Here is a 13,954-nt window from a genome sequence, read left to right as displayed (position 1 = left end):
GTACTACTTGGTGGACAGCCGTTACACACAAGCGTAATCCTGTGGATAGTACTGCCAATACTAGTTCAGCAAGCCAAAGATCTGTGTGTCTGAATGACCAAAAGAAGTCATTTACTGTCTTTTGTTGGCAGAGAAGTATTGAAATTTCCTCCTCTGCGAGGCAGGAAGAGCAGACACAGCCCTGGGCTTCCTCTCCCAGATCCTTCCTGACCAAGATGCCCTTCTCCAAGGGAGGAGCCGTGACCTTCAAAGTCCATGTCTTGGCACATTAGGACGTCCTCATGCGCACAGCGCACGTTTGTTGCTCTGTTGCAAAGCAGGTGAATTTAAAAACTTACCATAGAGGCCAATTTTGAGAGATTTCTGCTGAAAGGTGAAACACATAGCAAATAAAAGAGAAACCCGTGAATGCACGTAGCAGGAGACAACTGAGATGTTTTGGGAAGCTCCCACTTCCAGCTCCCAGAATTCCCCTACATCCCTGAGAAAAGAAGATGAGTGGTCCCCATCTTTGGTGAAATGCTTGATGGAGCTGGCAATATCACTCCGGTTTAACACTGACTATAAATGATGCTTACATTTCAACAGCATTTTTTAATAATATTTTTCATAAGTATAAGCTAAAGGAGTTACTTTCCACCAGGGTCATGGAGAGTTCACTAAATGCTGATAGACTGTATTCTGTATTAATGGTGCTAAGCTAACTGCCTCACAGAACTGCCAGAGCCCTTTATTTAAAGAAATAGCACTGTATTTCACAAGAAAATATTTTTAAAGCTTTCCTTACTGATAATTTGTCTAAAGAGAGACAGGTCTAATTATTTATACTGAAACTGGAAGGGCCGGTATTGGATGTGTTCAATAAGATATATGCTTTATTTGAATACACATTTAGAGCAGTGCGCAACACAGATCATTAAAGCATTTTGTTTTCTTTTTATTTAAGAGAATATCAGCAATTAGCTTCTTCAGCTAATTGTTGGATTTTATAAGTGACTCTTCAAAAACAGCTATGAGGATTAGGTTGAACCTTTCTACCGAGCTCTGGGTAAGGGGTTCCACGCGGCAAGAGGAGAATCGCCACATGGGTCGCAATTTCTTCTCTTCAGCAAGGGGAAAGGATCTGCAGCTCATCTGTATCAGTTCATCTGTAGCAGCAAGCTGGGTGACAGAGATGGGACTTATCCCTGGACATGGGACGTTTGTTCATCAGGCCAGGAACTGCGGGCTCATATCGGGCTGTAGGTAAGATTCTTACTCCCTCGCATGGGTCATGCAAGTCAAAAACTAGTTACTGCTGGTACTTGTACAAATTTTGTCATGGTGGTGGTTTGAAAAGTGTGGTACTACTTAGAAACCAGTTCTTCGTGCAGTCACGAATGTGAAGTGACCTTAAAGGAAAATCACTAGGAAAGTGATGTATATTAAATAATGAAAGAATCACTGGGAATAACTTGTCCCCATCAAAGCAGCGCAACCCACCGAAACCCACGTGATTGCACTGAGAATTAATTCCTTGACTCCTCGTTGGAGAGAATCTGTAAAGAACAATCTGCTCACACTTCTGCCCTACCATGTCCTGTTTCAAGTCTATGCAGATGTAGCAGAGCTCTTTCAAAGCAAAAGCCTGAAGACAATACAAAAGAGCTTCTGCTTTCTATAAGGCTTCTGCCTACCCATGATGGACCAATTTATGAAGCTGACAAAACTTACCATTAAAATGTGAAGACCATGAAAGTGTATCGTGTAATACCCAGCTAGACAAAATAACTCTTTTAGCTCTATTTGGTTTAACAACTGTAGCAGGAGTGTACACAAATTTTCAGAAATACACTTGCTGTATACGCCTCTCCGTTAAGGGCTGGAAATGCGGCCCATACCCTGTGAGCACCGAGGTTACATCCAGAAACTGATATTTTGAGAACTGCAGGTTCAGCTTCTCAGGTGATAAACTGTCCATAAATGTAGTGATAGAAATTGGGGGTCATATTTAATGGGGAAACAACTCCTCAGACACTTAACCTGCTAGCTTTCCAGTGTGTGGACGCTGGTTCCAGTGTGTTGTTTTAGAGAAGCTGTGCTCTTGTGTAGCTGGGTAAGATGGCATAAAGTGGCTCCAAACAAACTTGAGTTAAAGTACACAGGGAGAAAATTAATCAGTCAGGCGCTTAAGCATAAGCTTAATGTTAAGCATGCAACGTAATTTTGCGAAAGTGAATTTGGTGTTATTATTTGTATGTTTAAAGTTAAGCACTGAACTTATCTGTTGTACTATATCAGGGCCTTGCAAGTTTAAGATGCTTAATGTGTTTATTCTGGATTCTTCCTCTTGTTGCGCATCAGAAACCGTTGCCCACAGCCAAGTGGGGTAACACAAGCGCAGAGCAGCAGGGCAGCCCGGCTCTTGCTAAATCTTTGCTCACTCATGGACGTACTACATTTGTGCAAGTCTTCTCACCACATCGCTAGTCTGGGGACAACTATATTTTCCTCTCATGACTTGTTTCCTCCATGTGTGCAAAGGTGATGGACCCCAAAACCTAGAGCCATGAAACATCCATGTAAGAGTGGCACGTGAGCTGGGCCCCCCCCACCTGGCTCCATCTTGATGTGTATGGAAGGGAGGTCTGGGGAGATTTAGGCAATAAACCAATATTCCCACACACTAATGACCAAAAAAAAATGTTCCCGAGTGATGTACTCAGCACCTTCTATTCTCACTGAAGTAAATAGTTCCTTTGGGACTACTTTCATGTGTCTTTAGGGGATGTAACCAAATTATACCACATAAGAGCTGGTAATTTTAATGTTACGCTGTAAGGGAAAAACTATAAACATAACAGGAAAGACTGGATGTTTTCCATTCATATTTTTAGAAAGGTTGCTTCTCATCTGTACACATTAGTTTTTCAACATCTCTGGCAAGATTTAAATGAATTATTTAACTGGAATTGAAAAGCAAGTCTTACTTTTAAATTAAGGCAATAAAAGCTGTTGTTTTGTTGTTGTTTTTTTTTTAATTCTTAGAGTATTACCATAGAAGATAAAGATCAAAACCAGATCCAAGAGGCGATAAGGCTAACAAAATACCCAACCTCTAACCTCATGGGCAGGAGATAGATCATTTTAGACAAATGACTGGCTGTGATCAGAAGTATGGGCAGTAGAGTCTGATGAATCCATGAGGTTTTAATCGGAAGCATTTCCACATTGCAACAGTCTTGTGTGATGAGGAGTACAGGGCAAGCGGGGCCGGGAGTGGTGCGGGACCATGTGAACAAGCCACTGCTGCAAGAACCATGCCAAGTTTTGTGCAAAACGTGGGGGAAAGCTGAGAACGGGCCTCGTGTAGAAAGATTGGCTTGAAATGTCAGTTTCTTGTCCTCTGTCAGTGGGAAATCTGTAAAATATGGTGAGTCACAACCCAGCAGGAGATTTTTGGTTCGGAAACCAAAACTGTCCCGGGAGAAGCACTTGGACAGTGGGGTGAGCTCTGTTCATGCGGTCGGGGTTTGGCCAGTTTGAAGCCGGGGATGTTTTTACAAGTTCAGCTGACCCCTTTGAGGGCAGCAAACACGTTCTGCTTTGTGTGAGAGGTAGTAGTACCCACTCCTCGCTCCACAGAGCTGAAAATTCCCGTGTCCTTGGGTGAGGCACGGGTGGGATCTACTTGCTGGAAAAGTCAGTCATCTGAATTGTAGAGTAGGAGAGTTTCTATGCCCACACCCACCCCTGCAAAAGTCTCTCCAGTATTTCCGTCCTTCCTCTTTTGCCATTAAGATGAGATTTTCTCCTGCAACTGAACAGTAAATGTTTCATAAACAGTTCCTCCGTCTGCAAGTGGACCTTGAAAATTGATTATTTTTTGTTTGTTTCTTTTAGTCTCCAAATGTTTCTGCCATTATAAGGCAGGCAGTTATTTTGCTAGGAAGGAATGTGAAGAATTAGAAAACTTGAAAGCGATTAGGACTCTGTCTTTTAAGACAGAGCCGTTCACAAAGCCTGGCATTCAGCCTGCTCAGACCGAGCATCATGAGACACCCTGAAGCCTTGAAATCCTTCAGTTTTAAACCCCGTGGGGTGGCTTTTGCATTATCAGGGAAGAGATGATATTGCAGAGACCATTTTCTTCATATTTTAAAGGTCTCTGAGTTAATATTTATTCTAAGTAGATGTTCATTTTTGGATACTTTAATTGTTTCTAGGAAGGCCACAAAGAGTTCAATGTTATGGAGAAATGGTTACTTTGTATTTATGGTCAAAGAAAAAAGAAGAAGAAAAAAGAAAGTGCCAAACAATCCTGCCCCAGTTCTTTATTTAAGGAGACAATGTACTTTCCACCCATGCACAGGCAGTGCTTTACAGGCTGTATAATAAAACACTGTTCCAGATATTGTCTAAACAGAAACAGATTTAACCCCGCTGTTGTGACTTGCATTGCTGGGTAATGAAAGTTTTCAATCTGGTTTTACTTTGTTTTGTGCTCGCTGAAGAACTGCACATCCACAAAACCTTGCCTTATGCATAGAGACCTGTTGTTCCAATGCCATCTGTTTGTACGTAGAAGGTGAACATCCCCAAAAGTGAACAAAAAACCCTAGGTTTTGGCCTTTTCTGATAGGTAACGAATCACAATTCAGCCCTCAAAGTGATGTTTCCTGCAAAGACCGCAGGTTATGGAACAGAACTCGGTGGTTTCAAATGAGACTTGAAGGCGCTCATGACAATGAGGTGGTGGTGCCTGTTGCTTCATTTCGTGACGAGAGGTCTGAAACCCAAGAATTTCTAACCCTAAAACTTTTTGAGGGTGAGTCAATTCATTTACCTATGCAGTCATCCACTAATGGCATACTGAAAACTGCTGAAAAGACTCTTTAATTTAAGCTGGCTTTGAAAATTACCCATTGCTGTGTTACCTAAAGCAACCTCCGAGTGTTTCTCCATAGGGGAAAAGACCTGTGATAAGAGATAGTCCCTGAAGATCTGGGAACAAAAGATGGGCTGCAGCATATGCATATCAGGAAACGGTCCATTACTCATTAATTGCTCCATTTCCGTACACCAACGGAGGTCACCCTGTCACTGAGGACCAGAGAGATTATAACAATAATATAAATACTGCTTTATTTACAATTTTACAAGAAAACAACTTTCCACGGTTATTATATAGAGACTGTTTTTTTAACGTTTCCACAAATAGAACACTCTCGGAGGACAGTAGGAAGTTTGTAATTTGAAGCATTTTGCAGTGGGACTAAAGGCGTATTTCCATATATCGCGGAGCCGCGTCCAGCTGTTGGGGCATGAACTAGGGACTGGGAGGAACCAGATTCTCCTCTTTGCTCCCCTACAGATTTCCTGCACGACCTTGAACAAGTTACTGAGTGTCACTGCCTGTGTGTACGGGCAGTGAAACTCTCTTAGATTCCCTTTCATACTCTGTGATGCTCCCTTTCGTACTCAAGTGAGTATTTCGTATCCACAAAAGCCACCCTTGTTCAGGTTCCCTTAGCTCCCGTGCCAGCTACCTACTGGCCGTGGCCTATGCAATGACCTGCCCCAAAGCGCTCCAGTCCCCAAACTGGTGCTGGGGGAGGATGGAGGGAGGGTACCAGTGCCAGGCTGCTGGCAGCGCGTGCCCTGCCTGGCTGGGGCTGCCTGGGGCTTGCCGGGACTGGGGTCACTGTGGTTTTCCCATCTGCAGATCAGAGGTAACAGGATTCACCTACTGCATGAGAAACTGTGTGTGGGTAAATGCAAGTGACACTAAGGGCAGGCGTTATTATCATAATGTGTATCTTAGAAGTGCTTGAGGTAGTCACTGTAACAACATCCCCGAAAATTTGTGTCCACTTGAACTGCTCTGTCTCTGTAATTGCAGAGCAAGAATGGGCAGGTATGACTCTGATTCTTATCATCTAGGATTAAAACACAGCAATCACCCCAGCCCACCTCTTAGTATTCATTTTACTTATTAAAGCTTCCCAACAAGTCTCTGCAGTGATGTTATCTGCTAAATTGTGTGAGGTTTCTGATCATTAAGTGGATTGGTCTTCAAAGAGCTAAATGAAAATGAGCAATAAATATCAGTGTTACTTAGGTCATATAGTGCAAAATGACAAGGAGACCGAAAGACCTTCTGGCAACTGTAGAACAAACAAATATGAAGGAGATTCACCGAAGCTTCTTGTGGGTTTTTATAAAGTTTCTCAATACTTTTAATTATTTTTAAAAGCAAGTTTAGGTGAAGAAGCAGACTTGGTCTTAAGGAGCAGGAATTCCTGAAAACCCTGGCTTTTTTGTTCCATTGCTGTGACGTGAAGTTATGTACTTTTTACTCCTGCACTTTCCTCTCTGCAGAAGGGACGTCGTAATATTTATGTATGCGCTGGAGAAGGTATCATTATTATGGCAATTTCCACAGCGCTTTGCACATAGACAGATGCATTTAAGAAGGTGAGCCTCCCGCTGGTGGGTGTAAACATGAGCTTGAAGTTTTGCACCTGCAATTGTATTTCCTGTATAAAACTGAGCACTTGTACCAGTAGCAACCTGACAGCAGAGGTAAATGAGGCAGCAGTGGTTGCAATAACTTCTGCTTGTTTCTGTGTTTTCATTCACTTGGAAAAATAACCAGCCACAACAGTTGCTGGGGCAGATTGTATCCTCAACCAAATACTATGAAAATCTTCCACTGCAAGTAATATTAAACGGTTGCGTGATTTCTTAGATAGTATTTTAAGCACTTGTTTTTACTCAGTGAAAAAAGTAATGAAAAAAAAATAAATCAAAATGCTGCAACTTCTTATGCCTTGATTACTCTTTTTGGTCCCTTTCCTGTAGTGTAAAATTATGACAGCAGGCACTGTGAAAGGGAACTTTCTCCTTGTATAAGCAGCCTAACCCTGTGAATACTGCTCTGGTGAAGCCACGTAGTCCTCCTTTATAACATGGCAAGGGAGCAGCTTTTGTAGCAAGAGCTCCACGAGCCTGTGATGTCCCTGCACGCTCCAGCAAACCAGGGACAAACTCCTCACCCCGCTACAAACCCACTCAACCTGTTCTCAAAGGCCAGAGTTTTGCTCTAGCCAGGCGAAAGATTTTCCTTGTCCCTTGATCAGCTTTTCACCTTCTGGGGAAGCAATGTTTGTGAGGGGTACGACAGCAAATTTCTTTGGTAATAAAAGTACCCAAACTTGACTGTACTCCTTGCTTTGGCTCTTTTGAGGTCTCAGCTGTTGGTATCTCTTTTGTGGTGACTGAAGCACTCTTGGGTTAGAAGTGGGACCAAAAAAAAAAAAGAGGAGATTCAAATATTTTAATATATATATATAATTCTAATATATATATTCTAATATGTATATTCTAATATATATTCAAATATATTCTATTTGAATGCAAATAGAGTTGGAAGATGGAGGCAAACAGAGAGAAATGGAAGGAAGAGTCAACTTTTTAAACAGGAAAGAAAGAAGGCTGGAACCTAAAAACCCACAAGCCTGAAGGTAACAGTCATTTCCTATTTCTGTGAAGACTGTTGGGGTTTCTCTAAAGAAAGTGGGGGGTGGGGAGAGGACAGTTCCTGGTATTTTCCTCAGCTTAGAAAGCAGAGAAGAGTTCCCAGGCTTCCTGCATGACTAAAAAGAAGTGTTACGGAAAGTGTGAACTCTACTGTAGTACCGTCACATGCTATATGTCCGGGTCTAAGGTACCATGATGATGGCGGTCAAGCAGACAAGAAATCTTTACCCCTATTTGATCCCACGGTGCTGTTCCCTGTGTATAAGGGAGAAATTCTAGTTGGATGCTAAAATGATTCAGGGAAGGGTTAGAAGTGCCTTGACTCCATTCCTCCTGCCGCCGCTCAGTACTGCCTGGGTCCTTTACACCGCAGGAGTGTGCAGTCCTCTGCAGCGGGACACCCTCCAAACACATCTGGACAACGCGCTACATCTGCCATGTGGTGACTTAGACCTAATACACCCGAAAGCTTTCCTCTCCTTGGTGAAATGTTTATTCGCAGAAGGTGCCAGCAACAAAAGAGTCAATAGGAGATTGCTGGAGAACACCCATTAATTGGTTTCAGGAGATCTTCAAACTGGATTCAGAAACAAATCAAAGCAGTGTAAGGTAACTGTAAAATTTATAGTTCAAAATTAAATTATGCACTACTTGTTAAACATAATATTTTAAACTTCTGTAGAAGCACCATAACGGTTTTAAATTATAACTGTGATCAAGCATGATGTGAAATACTGTGACTCCCATTCTGCAGATAGGTAAATCAGGCACAACGCAGAGCGATGAAGGCTTGAACGTGTTTCCTAGGTATGGGCATAAAGACGGACATCGCCTGGGTTCTTATGCAATTGATGTCTGTCTCCTGTCCCCCTTTCCTTGGTGCATGTAGAGATTATCCATCTGCATAGCAAAAGGCCAACTACAGAGGTTTTGGTTGCTCTTATAGGATCAGATCTCTCGTGGCTTGGGCGAGGACGCAGAACCGAGCAGCGTTAGGATGAATGCCAATGGGTTCTGCTCCCGTTTCCCAGTTAATAGTTATTCAGTTGAGGAGGACAGTTCTGTGCAGGGGAAAATTCATTATATAAATATGTACTGAGGCACAGCAACCCAGACTGAAGAGGAGAAGGAAGAAAATTCTGGTTTCAGGTCTCGGCTCCTAAAGTATGAGATTCTAAAGCTGAAATGGTTTGACTTGTGCTGGAGCTTGATGCGCAGGGACCATGTTTTTAAAGATGTCATTTTGCATTTGTTGCATCAGTTAACATTTACATAGCCTTCTATGAAATCTGGGCCATAAATGTTGATTTTAAACAAAGACATTTCCATAGGATCTTTATTGTCTGTGTAGTGGTAAAGTGCTATGAATAATTTTTCCCAGGTGCTTAAACAGGTGGTGTCTTCAAGGGAAGCAGGGCCTCTTTCATGTTCCCTATAATTTGTGCTGTCTTAAGCCTTCATTGTCAATGTCTTGGGTGAACGTTTATGGCTGTTTGAAATGTGCCTTCCCCACAAAGATGCTGGATACCCAGCTCCACGATTGGAATATAAGTGTTACAGTTATTTATTTACAGGGAAGGAAATAACACAGTCGCTTTATTTGCTACTCCTAAATTTATTTTCTCTTCTTTTGTGCAGTGTAAAAATGTTAGTCATCTCCAATGGCCCTTGGAAATAAGCTTTCCAAATATATTCTCATACTCTATATAGATGCACTGATGACACTCCAGCAGTTCAGCAAGAGGAAATCTGAAATAGTGGCACTAAATGACAAGGAAAAAAAAATCACTGGGGAGAAAACTCTCCATAAAAATCTGAGGATGATTATGGAGCATTGGGAAATGTTGCCAGTGCTGGACTGCATACTCATTGAGCCCTCATTTCTCAGATGTCGTTGATTAAAGGTGGATGGAAAAGTGCCACACAAAAGAGCAGACTCACGAGCTTCAGCTTCTGTTTCCATCTGCTTTTGGGCTGCAAGTTCAAACCTGTGTGACAAAACGGGGATTTTTAATCTTGTACTTAGGCCCCAAGCACAAATGGCTGGACTGAGAAAGGGCTGGATTGCCACCATTAACACACGATGCGCATGAAGCTGTGCCGCCTTCGTTAGGAACTTATGTTCAGAAATGGGAAGCAAGCTGTGGCAACCAGGTTTGAAAATGGGGATTGATATGACTGCAAGCTTCCATTTCCTCATTCAGTTTTTTAAAAAGCCATAATGCTTGCTTTCCTAAGAAACATGTGTCATGGACTTGGATTTATCAGCATTTTTAAAAGCAATGGATGGGTATGCTTGCTGAGATCCATCAATTATGAGGACATATATAAGCTGTATAAACATTTCCATGTGCTTTTGGGTCTCCCTCAGTGACATCCTCCGTCCGTCCTGTCCACGCTCATTTATTCTGACACACAGAGAATCCCCCCTGACTGATGACACTGCAAAAGTGAGTGATTGACCTTTCCCTGCTGTATATGTGCAGAGCTTACCCATCTGCACAGACAAAGGGAGGGGGGAGCTGCACATAGGTTTTAGGGGGGTGCATGAAGGAGTTAGTGCTGTGACAATTCAGGACACTGGTTGTTCAGCCAAAGAGCTCAAAGAAATAAGAAGCAGAAATATGGTAGTATATGAAAATGTCACCTCTGCTTCTCCAGCCACATGTAAATCATCCCTACGATAATACTACATATATATATATATATATATAAAAATAAAATATTTATTTATTTATTTATTTATTTATATATGAGTATATAAGCCTTTTTTCCATTAAAGAAAAAAGCTGTGATTAGGGCATGTAAGCTGAAGCAAACTACTGAGTATCTATTTTGTTCAAAAACTCCGAAACAATTTTTTCTTCTTCCTCCTCATCATTTTTCCAGCCATATGGATTTGCCAGTTCACTGCATCATTGCATGTTTAGAACACAGCATTTCTTCAGCAGCTGTCACTATCTCATAATGCCGTAGTACATCTTGTATGCTGAGGTGCAGGCCACAATACGATAGAAAACAGCTTACACTTAAAGAAAAAACGACCCTCTCTTGACATCCATTTGGATGCTGCTTGTGGACTTAGAGAAGGCAGAGAGAGCACTCGCAGCTCTCTCAGGTATGTCCACTATTCCAGCTTTGTGCCAGGGCTGCTAATTCACCACCACTGCTTTACATTTAGCACACTACAGTTTAGGGTACATTTCCCAGAGACATGGTTCTTTTTTCCCTTTGCTAACCTGTGACACGCAGGGTAGCTACTGGGATGGAGCCTGACTTGCTAACGGGTGTTTTCAGACTAAGAAAAAGATGGGTGAAAAGAGAATAGGTGCGTGCCCACACAAAAGTTGTGTGCAAATTTTGATGATTTCAATGAACTGGATTAAAATTGCCCTCAGTCTGGCCATAATGATATATTCAGTGCAGGATTACAGCTGAGATACCAAAACATTCATCAATGCGCAATCTTCTTCCCTGTCCGAAAGATAAAGAATCTGCGAGAACTGCCCTAAAATGATGTTGTCAGGAAGGGGTAGAGAAGTATTGAGGCTATCTTCTGCCATTGCTGTTATCTTCCTTGCCCGGCAGCCCTCAGACGTGGCCAAGAGCTGGGGAAATTGCTCTGTGAACTCTCTTGTCACATCATCACTCGCTGCACGCCCACTTTGGGCTAAAACTCAGGATTTGCTGAGCACGTGGCGTATGTTCATCTGGTCGTGTGAGAGCATGTGTGGGTGTTGGGTCACAGGGAAGGTAGTCTCTTGCCCTATTTCTCACGTAATCACAGAGAGCTTGAGTTTGGTTGTGTTGGGGCTACCCCAGCTGAAGGCTTACCCACATAAGGCTGTATTTGATGCAGATGTTCAGGCTGTGGTACTTTTTCAGAAGTTTGGCGGATGTGACTTTCAGCTCATGCTTATCATTTGACCATCACCAGAACAGGAAGAAAGGCTTGGCTTTTTTTTTTTTCTTCTTTTTTTCTTTCTAATGAATATTATGATTTGATAGCTTGAATTATCAATGTATCTTATAATACGTTGCAGGTGGTGGTTTAATGACGTAACATCCCTTCATAGAAAATAAAACACATACCTGGTAGTTAGATTGAATGTGATCAGATAGCACTAGATCACAAATCGGTGTTGCTAGCTCCTCTTATGTGAGCCTGCATGATGAGATTTTACAAAAACCAAACGCAACCAGGAAATATTTCTTCTTATAGTCAGTCATTAGCAGAGAAAGAGCAATTGTACAGTGCTAAGATTATCCAGCAGTAGAAAGAACATCCTAATCCCAGACATGAGAGACAGGATGTCCATTAGGAATGGTAGCCACTGATCAATAGTCTAATTTAGCACAGAGAGGTTTTATTGCTTTGGGAGCTGGAAGGAGAAGAGGGAGGTATTGCAGTGTCTTCAGTTCTAGTCCTGCCTCTGCTGCTGATGCACCCTGAAGAAACACTGGCTGACTCCACTGCTTTTCCACAGCCATAGGATCAAGCAATAATTCTAAACTAGCAGACCATTATGTATTTTGAATCTGCATTTGATTATGTATGGGGCAGCACAAAGGAAGAAAATCCATTTCTGACAATGTCAGGAGTAAGCTGGCATTTGACTGCAGTTTGTTTCGGATCAAATCCAGCAAATGTCTAGGCCGTCAGCAAAGAAAATAATTCTGAAAGACTTTTTTCAGACATTTGGTGCCTTTTTCGATTTTCAATTTTTTTTTTGGTAATAAAAAAATATAGAGATAAAATTCCAAAACAGAACTTTAAAAAAATTTATTTTCTACAAATATGCAGATAGTTTGTACAGGGTATTTTTAAGGTTTTCAGAACACCTCTGTCCCGTGTTCCCCTCCCGTGCTTCTCAGAAATGAGATTTCAGACTGCGAGCTGGTGAAGTGCATCACCTTCAATGGTGAACTCGGCTGCCAAAGGTTTTTCTAACCAGGCGAAGGGGTAAAAGTTGCTACTACTACATGAACTAGCTAATTAAGAGTAAGCATTACCAGTAAAAACTTTATGTGCTGGAATTTATATAAGGGTCAGGTAATCACATGAGTAGGAGGTGGCAGACAGCATGCTGGCACACCGTGGCTCTCGCTCGGCTCTGCCTCCTCTGAGGAATTGCTCTCTGTCTAAAGCTCGGGGAGGGCATGTCTAACTTAATGCAGGAAAAGTGATAAAATGGTGGTAGCAGAGCCTAATAGATTTTCAAGGAGATTGAGCAGGAGCCACGGAAGGTAGCAGTGAGGCATAGAAAGCAAAAGTACACCAGGCCTCATTTAATTATCTTTTTCACACTGCATTAATCATCACAAAAACAGGATTATGCCTATTTTTACATCAGTGTTGGAGGGTAATACAAATGTCATTTTGTGCACTGTCTGTCATTAGCAACTGTTAAATTAAAGGTTTGAAAAGCAAAATAACGAAGGCAGGCTGCTCCCTTGACCTATTTTTCACCAACAACTTTTTCCCCTTTGACCTCTGAATCTGAATTTCCCTTATCAAATCATCGTCTGATTTCCTATGACTGTTCTCTTTCCCCAGCCCCCACAGCCACCCTGGTATAGGTTGTTCCCATGACTTCTCTCTTCAGCTGTCTTATTTTTTGTGCTGGTTTGACAGCCGTTCTTTTTCTTCCTCCAGCATCCATAACTTCTTGCTCTCCAGTAATCTTCCTCCTTCTCCAGTTGCTCTTCCAGCAGCTCCACTGGTGCCTCCTGTGACCTCAGGCTCCTTCGCTGTCTGCTCCGCGGCTCGGCTCAAACCCTTGCACACCAGCTCTCAGTTACCGTGGCCGGAGCCTCCATCCCTACCTCATGCCTTCTCCCTCTTAAGGTCTTTACGTACATCTAAAAGGGACCTAATGTGCTTGTTTGTGCTTGTCTCTCTGCTTCTGTTTACTTCTCCATTCCTATTTTTCTCTCTCAATTCCTCATTCTCCTCCGCTGTCCCTGTTTCCTTCTTTTTGCCTCCACCCTTGAAATAATTTAAATACCTTTTTTTTTTTTTTTTTTTTTTTTTGCTATGGTCTCCATCTAGATGTGCCTGTGATATGACATTTCAAAAAGAGGCACACAAATTTGGCTAGCTATATGCTTAGCATATGGTTTAATGATGTGGGATCCTTTCTCACCCCCACAAGGGCAATAAATTAGTTATGAAGTTAAATATACCTGTTGCTATGCTTGCATAATTATTCTTCCTACACTCAGGGAGGTAGAGGTTCTGTATTAAATTTAACTGTGGCAGTTGTCTCAATGATGGCTCAGGCTGACTGTTGCAGCAAAACGTGCAGTTTTCAGTGTTCTTAAAAGACTGACCTTGCACTTCACCAAGAATTCCCTTCGTCTGAATTTATGCGAGGAGGCTGAAGAAAATAAGCGCATGATGTCTTCTCAGGTGGAATTTATCCTAATCTTT

At 42.1% G+C, this 13,954-nt stretch overlaps 1 long non-coding RNA gene across 1 annotated transcript in view; it reads left to right on the top strand.

The window, feature by feature from the left end:
* The window catches only part of LOC126040833 (uncharacterized), a 132,961-nt gene that overhangs the window by 109,118 nt on the left and 9,889 nt on the right, over window positions 1-13,954 (top strand). The window contains exons 2-3 of the long non-coding RNA XR_007506722.1: window positions 947-1,245; window positions 7,406-7,505. This is a non-coding gene — a long non-coding RNA (uncharacterized LOC126040833). The remainder of the gene's footprint in view (window positions 1-946; window positions 1,246-7,405; window positions 7,506-13,954) is intronic.

Source organism: Accipiter gentilis, chromosome 7 (genome assembly GCF_929443795.1).
Source record: "Accipiter gentilis chromosome 7, bAccGen1.1, whole genome shotgun sequence".
Taxonomy (NCBI): domain Eukaryota; kingdom Metazoa; phylum Chordata; class Aves; order Accipitriformes; family Accipitridae; genus Astur; species Astur gentilis.
This window is presented reverse-complemented; position numbering and strand designations above follow the sequence as displayed.